We start from the raw sequence: 9,899 nt of genomic DNA, 5'->3' as shown, positions 1-9,899 counted from the left end.
TTGGTAAAACACTTTTATAGAAAGAGAAGCTTCTGCTCTTTGAAACTAGACAATTTGTGTTCCTACAGGGCAGGGGTGGGGAACATCCGGCCTGCGGGTCGTATAAGGCCCGCAAAGCCGATTGATCCAGCCCGGCCAGGCTCACCTAACCGAGGGAGATGTTGGGCGCCCGCTGAAATTGTGTTACCAGCGGGCACCGGCTCCTTGCCCTCAGTGGTAGCCGAAAGCCGGAGCTCACAACTGAGCTCCAGCTTCCGGCTCTGACAGTGGGGGTCATTCCGAGTTGATCGCTCGCTAGCAGTTTTTAGCAGCTGTGCAAACGCTATGCCGCCGCCCACTGGGGAGTGTATTTTAGCTTAGCAGAAGTGCGAACGCATGTGCAGCCGAGCTCTGCAAAAAAAGTTTGTGCAGTTTCAGAGTAGCTCTGAACTTACTCAGCGCTTGCGATCACTTCAGCCTTTTCGTGTCCGGATTTGATGTCATACACCCGCCCAGCCACGCCTGCGTTTTTTCAGACACGTGTGCGTTTTTGAAAACACTCCCTGAAAACGGTCAGTTGTCACCCAGTAACACCCCCTTCCTTTCAATCTTCTTGCAGCCGTCAGTGCGACTGAAAACTTTGCTACAACCTGTGCACAACCACAACGGGCTTTGTACCCGTACAACGCGCCTGCGCATTGCGGCCCATACGCATGCGCAGAAATGCTGATTTTTAGCCTGATCGCTGCGCTGTGAACAACAGCAGCTAGCGATCAACTCGGAATGACCCCCAGTGTGCAACTGTGCGCTATGAGACGTTATGACGTCTCTCCCATAGTTCCGAGGAGCGGACTGCCAGGCGGTGTGCAGCGGTCCGGAAGTAGAAACGGGGCTGGTGAGTATTGTGTTTTGTTGTTGTTTTTTTTAATGTGCGTGTGTAAGCGGCGCTACTAGAGGGGGCACATTTAATGGGGGCATAACAAATGACTGGGGACATATCTAATGGCGGCATAACAAGTGACTGGGGGCATATCTAATGGGGCATAACAAGTGACTGGGGGCATATCTAATGGGGCATAACAAGTGACTGGGGGCATATCTAATGGGGCATAACAAGTGACTGAGGGCATATCTAATGGGGCATAACAAGTGACTGGGGCATATCTAATGGGGCATAACAAGTGACTGAGGGCATATCTAATGGGGCATAACAAGTGACTGGAGGCATATCTAATGGGGCATAATAACTGACTGGGGGCATATCTAATGGGGCATATCAAGCGACTGGGGGCTTATCTAATGGTTCATAACAAGTGACTGGGGGCATATCTAATGGGATATAACAACTGACTGGGGGCATATGTACTGGAGGCATGTCTACTGGGTCATAACAACTGACTGTGGGTATATCTACTGGGGGCATAACTACTGATGGGGGGCATAATTCCTGGGGGCATAACTACTGGGGGTAGGCTAATTTTTAAGTTGATAATTTTTGTATGGCCCCCGAAGGATTTTATAACTATCCAAATGGCCCTTGGTAGAAAAAGGGTTCCCCACCCCGGCTATAGGGGCTGCCTCAGTAAGGCTTAGCACTGGTTTTGCCTATTATACTGACCATAAATAATTTGAATTGGACCTAGACCACCAACCCAGGACACCACTACAAGTGCTTAGAGACAACCACTGAGGGAATAGATGTTTGTATAAAGCTCATTTTGCAATAATCCTTCTGCTGTTCCAGGACTTTAGCGCTGATTTCTTTTTTGGTCCAGTCATGTGCCGCGGCTCTCAGGACTCTGCAGGTCAGTCATTGGTCAAGTCCTAGGAAGCAGGTCAGATTCTGTACCGCAGATCACATCCAGCACTGTTTCATCACTTTTTCTTTATTGATATTGGTTTATAAGTGAAAATAGATTAAAACTGTATGATATTATCTCCACTGTAGTTGTTTAGAATGTAAGTAACATTTGTTTAGGTGGTCTCATAGCACTTGTATTTGTCTATTTTGTACAGAAACAAAGTCTGTGTCATTGGAACCCTTACCACAGCCCAGAGTTATCACATACCTCCTGAGGTGTCAGTAATCCTTGTGGTCTTCATATAAATATTTTATGCAATTCACAATATGAGCTTACTATCTTCAGAGTATTAGAGAATTAATATAACTTTATTTTTTTCTTATTTTTTGGTCAGATAATTATTATTTTTTGTAAATTATTTCAAAATCTAACTGGAACCTTTTTTGTTATTTTCCCCTTAGCCCACGTTAACATTTTTATAAAGGAGAACATTTTCTGAAAGCAATTACAGAGCAAGACCATTTCCCTTACTATGTAAGCTGCAGAACTAGGTGTTCTGTTAGTTGCTTTTCTTTGTACCCTTGTATGCCTTACTGCCACGTTTTGCTAATCGCACAGTGTAACCTATGTAGTGCGCCCAACATGGCTGCCTCGCCTGGTACTCTCTTAGGATAAACAATACATGCAGAGCCGGTCCTAACCAATATGATGCCCTAGGCAAGATTTTGGCTGGTGCCCCTAGCACCACCGCTAGTTCTGCCTCTGTCCCTGCACCCTTTTCAAAGTACCATCACCCCGCACCCATAGCAGTCCTTATTTTGGTGTTCCTATACCCTATATTTTAAAAAGGAACAGTGAGCACATTCGGCGCACAGCCCAAAAAGGGACGTGTTTTTGCTGGCAAGCGGCATGGCCACACAATAGTACCCCCAATTCAAATTATGCCACACAGTAGTGCAACTTTATTCACATTATATCATGTGATAGTGTCCCTTATTCACGTTACATCACACATCACTTTACCTTATATACGTTACTCCTCACAGTAGTGCCCCTTATTCATATTACACCACACCATCTTGCTCTTTATTCACATTACACCACAAAATAGTGCCCTTTCTATACGTAACACCACACAGTAGAGCACCTTATACACATAATGCCACACATTAGTAATGCCTTTATACACATAATACCACACAGTAAAGCCCCTAACACATATGACACACATTATTAATGTCCTTATAAACATAATGCGCCTTACACATTATGCCAACCTTTATTAATGCCTTTATACACATAATGTCCCTTACACATGTGCCAAACATTATTGCACAACCAACCCACCCGCACACAACACTCACACAGCTGCTAACACTGACCTCTGCCTCTCCTTGGATACATGTCCTTGTACATCTTGCCTCAATGCGGCATGCAGCAGGAGATGCCTGGCGTGAGTCAGCTGGCAGCTCTGCTAATGTCGGGTGCCTTTTTTAATGAAAATGCATCTTATTTGCATTGCTATGTGGCTAGGATGCACAAGCAGCTTCTGCTGATTAAAATGATATGCAGCATGCCTATATACTGCGTGCGACTGTGGCTGTATCTGCATACGATATGCTACACACAGAATATAGGCATGCCGCATATCATTTTAATCAGCAGAAGCTGCTGGTGTCCCTAGACATACCAAATGCCCTAGGCATTTGCCTAGTTTGCCTATGCCTAGGGGCGGCTTCTGGGATGTCCCGTCATAAAGAGGAATATATTGCTGCTGTTAGTTCCCTTGTTGTCATTATAACAGAAAATACTGATTGTCTGTAGCAACTAATCCTTGATATTTCATGAGTGAGGATTTCATCAGACGACCCTGCAGACTTGTATCTATTTCCCCTCTTTCTTACAAGCAATTAATTTTCAATGTACGGTACATACATTTTCTTACTGGAATATTGTAAACATTCTGGTAATTCTTTACTGTTTTTTTGGAACGTTCTGCATCAATGTTAATTCTCCCTTCTTGCCACAGGGTGGCGATAGACACCATGAACTTTTACATGATGCATGTAAGAAAATCTCACAGTACCCTGGACTCGGTTCCGGTATGAATGGTCGATCATGTTATGGTCGACAGTCATTAGGTCGACCACTATTGGTCGATATTGACATGGTCGACATGGACACATGGTCGACACATGAAAATGGTCGACACATGAAAAGTGTCGTTTTTTGCGTAAAGTGACTGGGAACCCCAATTAGTGCACCGCGTCCCCTCGCATGGTGCCTTCACTCCGCTACCGCTTTGCTCGGCACAGGTTACCGTTCCAATCGTATTCCACGTGGATCGTAAAGTATGGAAAAGTTCCCCAAAAGAAAAAAAAAAGAAAAAAAATGCATGTCGACCTTTTCATGTGTCGACCTTTCATGTGTCGACCATTTTCATGTGTTGACCATGTGTCCATGTTGACCATGTCAATGTTGACCAATAGTGGTCGACCTAATGACTGTCGACCATAACATGGTCGACCATGTGAACGGATACCCCTGGACTCCAGGAGGTCATTTACAAAACACAAAGGGGTAGATTTACAAAAACATCTAAAAATGAAAACTGGTGATGCTGTCCATAGCAACCAATCAGATTCTAGCTATTGTTTCTCTATTGCATCCTAGAAAATGATAGATAGAATCTGATTGGCTGTTATAGGCAACAACAGTACTTTTAATGATTAGAAGTGGATGGCAGCATCTCCTATATAATAGCCCAGATCTGTGACTTTGTGACTCATTTGCTAACGCTGGGCGGAGTCACAACACTGGGCGGAGTTAGTCAAATGAGTCACAGATCTGACCAAATCTATAGGAGACTAGGAGCAGAAGCAGATAGTATGGGCATGGCACAGGCAGGGGTGCATACCTCCCAGCTTTCTTCAGGCAGAAGGAGGGACAAACACTCGGCGAAAAGGGGGCATGGCTTAACGGGAGGGTCCCCGTTTTCGTCAGTGAGGGGGCATGCCCAGCACTCTGTGAGCTGCTGGCATGCCCCCAGGGGCTGATTATGAGTCCGGGGGGCCCAGGGCACTTGAGACAGGGGAGCCCTATCTCATTGCTGAGCCTGCTGTGGGGTTGGGGCGTGGCCTAATCGTGGCCCGCACGGCCACGCCCCCTTATGCAAATTCATGTTGTTGTTTTTTTAATGGAATTTTGGTCCCTCAGCTAGGGCTAAATACAGAGGAGGTGGTCGCTCCCCTCTACACACCCGCACAGGCAGAAGAAAGCAGGGAGACTGCTGCCTCCCTGCAACACCACAGACCTGCCAACACGCAGCAGCGTGTGCTGACTGTAGGACAATGCTGTTGCTGGCAGGACGGGGGAGCTTCTGAGCTGGGACAGAGCTACTCCAGCCGGGGGGCCCCCTAAAACTGTGGGTCCAACGGTACGTACCCCCTGCCCCCCCCCTTAATTCAGCTCTGCTGCTGGAACCCCCCCTTAATCCGTACCCCCTGATGCCCCCTCTCCCTCTGTCTCCACTATTCACCGCTGCTCTGCTAAGCAGAACAGCAAGTACAGGAGCTTTACAGCTGCCCCCCCCCCCCCCCCCCCCCACCGCGGGACACTGCGACCCGCGGGTGGGACAGCGGGACAGACCCCAAAAAATGGGACTGTCCCGCGAAAATCGGGACAGTTGGGAGGTATGGGGGTGTGTGAGGGGGTATGCCGTACAGACAGTCGGGTACCGGCTCACTGTGTGCTTGACCCCCCACATCAGGACACTCAGCAGGGTCACTTTCTGGCACACTCCACGTTTCTTAGCTGCAGTATTGTGGGGCACCTGCCGCTGTGCAGGTTCCGTACTGCCTCTGTTATCTCCAGCCCCGGCAACCCCACCGCTAGCTGCAGCGCTGCCGCCTGCAGTGAGGTGCACCCAGCTCCTTCACACACTTTAGCCGGCGGGTAGCGCTGCAGAAGTCCGAGCTGCTGCTTGCAGGCTCCGACCCCCTCCTCCCTCCAGCCGCAGCGTCTCCTGGGAGCTAACCAGTCACTCCCAGTCTCCCCTTACCACAGTGCCCAGCTGCCGCGAGGTCCGCGCCGCGTGCATGCTATGACCCCCTCCTCCCTCCAGCCGCAGCATCTCCTGGGGGCTAACCAGTCACTCCCAGTCTCCCCTTACCACAGTGGAGGGGGGGAGGGATGCGGACGGGCAGAGGAAGCAGGACTCCAGCCTGAGAGAGTCAGCCATGCCAAGTCTCCACCAGCAGCAGATCCAAACAGGTTGGAGTGGAACAGCAGCAGTCAGCAGCAGTGACTCCGGTAAGACACATCTGTCTGTCACCACTGTTCTGTCCCTAATACCAATCTCTCCCGTGCCCTGTGTTCTGTCATGTACCCGTCACCCCTGGCCTTGCCATGTCACTCTTATCCTGGCCCTGTCACCCTTATCCTGGCCCTGTCACCCCTGTGCTTGCCCTGTCAACCCTATACTGGCCCTGTCACCCCTGGCCTTTCCCTGTCACTGTTATCCTGGCCCTGTCACCCTTATCCTGGCCCTGTCACCCTTATGCTGGCCCTGTTACCCCTATCCTGGCCCTGTCACCCCTGTGCTTGCCCTGTCAACCCTATACTGGCCCTGTCACCCCTGTCCTGGTCCTGCCGCCCCTACCCTGGCCCTGTCACCCCTATCCTTTCCTGTCATTTCTGTCCTGGCCCTGTGGCCTCTGTCCTGGCCCCGTCACCCCTGTTCTGGCCCCGTCACCCCTGTCCTGGCCCCATCACCCCTGTCCTGGCCCTGTTACTGCATACCCTCCAACTACCTTTTTGGCAGGTACAGCACCCGCAGCACCTCCAGACCCCTCCCCAATGCACCACACCTCCGCCTCTTCCCCTCCACCACATGCAGCACTCCACCCCTCACCCACTCGCTGTGCCTCCAGACCCCCTACACCACCCGCTGCTCCCACTCCTCCGCCCCTTCACCACCCACAGCACCTCCAGGCCCCCTCCACCATCCACCCCCCATATATGTCTCCCCCCACACCTGCCCCCTCCACCCGCAGCATCTGCAGACACCCTCCTCCATTCGCGGTCCCCCCCCTCACCCACCCCTCCCCCACCCATGGCACCCCCGTATTTGCCCCTCCACCACCTGCAGCACCTCTGGACCTCCTTCCCCATCATCTGCACCACCCGTACCTGCCTCTCCCCTACCCACGGCACCTGCGGACCCCTACCCCACCCCCCGGCACCCCCGCCCCTTCCCATCCCACAGCACCTCCGGAACCCTTCACCCATCCGCAACATCCCCACACCTGCCCCTCTCCCACCCGTGGCACCCCTGCCCCTCCCCCACCTGCAGTGCCTCCGGACCCCTCCCCCATCTGCGGCCCCCACTCCTCTGCCCCTCCCCCAACCACAGCACCTCCCGACCCTTCCCTATCCGGGCCGCCCCGCTTTGTGGATAAGCATGAAATTGCTCCTTGCTAAGTACATTCAAATGATATAAAGCGGAGGTGGGAGTATTTCCATGGGCGCTCCTTGTTTTGCCGAAGACTCTACACTGCAAAGGGGCTTCATTTTTGCACTAGCTTAGAGATGGTTAAGTTCAGACTTTGAGCTATACTTTAAATGTGGTATTTTCAGGCCAGTTATGCCCTTGTCCCGGTAATACTCATCCTTAGGACCATCTGAGAGCTTAAAAGAGTTTTTCCGAAACACCTGATGTTCTTGATTGGTCAAAGATTCTACACTGAAGGATACAGATTTTGGAGGTAATTCAGAATTGATCGCTGCTGCAAATTTGTTAGCAGTTGGGCAAAACCATGGGGGTCATTCAGAGTTGATCGCTAGCTGCTTTCGTTCATAGCGCAGCGATCAGGCAAAAAATCGGCACTTCTGCGCATGCGTATGATGCGCAGTGTGCACGCGCGACGTACTTTCACAAAAGCCGATGCAGTTTTACACAAGGTCTAGCGACACTTTTCAGTCGCACTGCTGATCGTTGAGTGATTGACAGGAAGTGGGTGTTTCTGGGAGGTAACTGACCGTTTTCAGGGAGTGTGCTGAAAAACGCAGGCGTACCAGATAAAAATGCAGGAGTGGCTGGGGAAACGGGGGAGTGGCTGGCCGGACGCAGGGTGTGTTTGTGACGTCAAAACAGGAACTAAATAGTCTGAAGTGATCGCAAGCTAGGAGTAGGTCTCGAGCTACTCTGAAACTGCACAATTTTTTTTTGTAGCAGCGCTGCGATCCTTTCGTTTGCACTTCTGCTAAGCTAAGATACACTCCCAGAGGGCGGCGGCTTAGCGTTTGCACTACTGCTAAAAGCAGCTAGCGAGTGAACAACTCGGAATGAGGGCCTATGTGTAATATCCTAAAATATAAATAAGTACAGTTAAATATATAGGTATATGGGGATAAGAGATTGTAACTGGCTGAAGGAAAGACAATGGTGGTGGGATCCCTCCTAGAGGGAAAGCAACAGTGCAAGCCGTACAGAAGTCATTATAATTAATAAAGCATTCCCCTCATGGAGGGGGTTTGGAGCTGGACACTCAGCAGATTGAGGGCAATGATTTCCCCAGCGCCACGAGCAGCGGCACGAGAGGAGAGAACGGACACGCGGCCAGAGAGTTACAACGGTCCCGGGGGAGAGAGCTGCGTAGTGTGCGGGTGGAGAGGAGGTGAGAGAGACACGGCGGCAGTGCTTTCCCGGCTCCGGCTCCGGTGGCCGATATATATATACATAGACGCACCTGTATTGGAAGGATAGTGGGTGGCCGGCACCAGTGACATCGGTGGAGCCGGTGGGCAGAGAGAGAGAGAGAGGCGGCGCTTCTCGGCAGCAAGGAGGACACCAGCGTGGGCGCGGCCTTCCAGAGTGACAGCTGGAGGCGGACTTGACCGGAGCTCCCAGCATCAGGTGCGCAATATAATAAAGCCAGCCCCATGGGAGGGGGTTATCAGCCGGAGTGACAGCTGGAGGCGCAGCTGAGGCCACAGAATAAGGTATAACCTATGATATTATACCAGCTGTCAGCAGAAAGAACAATAGTTAAACACTGCACATAAATACTTCTTTCTCCAATTAATAAATCAGCTTTAATCATTTGCTACCCTCAACACTCATCTCCAAATTAGTTATTACCCCAAATAGTATGTGCTTCTTCTATGTCAGGGACTGCAGCCTATTAACCATAGATTTACTGATGTACATGTGCGGACCTATTCCTTTGAGCCTAGCTAGAGGTACAAGTCCCACACCTCTAGTAGACCGAACAGTAGATAATGAGGTTATTCCCTGTGGAACGGTTGACCAGTCAGACGAAAATATTGCTGAATTAACCGTTAGGAGGTCGGAGCGTAGCACCAAGGGTGTCCTACCCGTGAGATATCGAACATAACTGTCATAGGGATATTTCTGTAACAGTGTAAAGTTTTTAGAAGAAATTTCCTGGGATGCGTGAGGACACGCATATTTCGAAAGGGGTTATATGTAATATCCTAAAATATAAATAAGTACAGTTAAATATATAGGTATATGGGGATAAGAGATTGTAACTGGCTGAAGGAAAGACAATGGTGGTGGGATCCCTCCTAGAGGGAAAGCAACAGTGCAAGCCGTACAGAAGTCATTATAATTAATAAAGCATTCCCCTCATGGAGGGGGTTTGGAGCTGGACACTCAGCAGATTGAGGGCAATGATTTCCCCAGCGCCACGAGCAGCGGCACGAGAGGAGAGAACGGACACGCGGCCAGAGAGTTACAACGGTCCCGGGGAGAGAGCTGCGTAGTGTGCGGGTGGAGAGGAGGTGAGAGAGACACGGCGGCAGTGCTTTCCCGGCTCCGGCGGCCGATATATACATACATAGACGCACCTGTATTGGAAGGATAGTGGGTGGCCGGCACCAGTGACATCGGTGGAGCCGGTGGGCAGAGAGAGAGGCGGCGCTTCTCGGCAGCAAGGAGGACACCAGCGTGGGCGCGGCCTTCCAGAGTGACAGCTGGAGGCGGACTTGACCGGAGCTCCCAGCATCAGGTGCGCAATATAATAAAGCCAGCCCCATGGGAGGGGGTTATCAGCCGGAGTGACAGCTGGAGGCGCAGCTGAGGCCACAGAATAA

Source organism: Pseudophryne corroboree, chromosome 9, assembly GCF_028390025.1.
Source record: "Pseudophryne corroboree isolate aPseCor3 chromosome 9, aPseCor3.hap2, whole genome shotgun sequence".
NCBI classification, from domain to species: Eukaryota; Metazoa; Chordata; class Amphibia; order Anura; family Myobatrachidae; genus Pseudophryne; species Pseudophryne corroboree.
Note: the sequence above shows the minus strand (reverse complement) of the source record.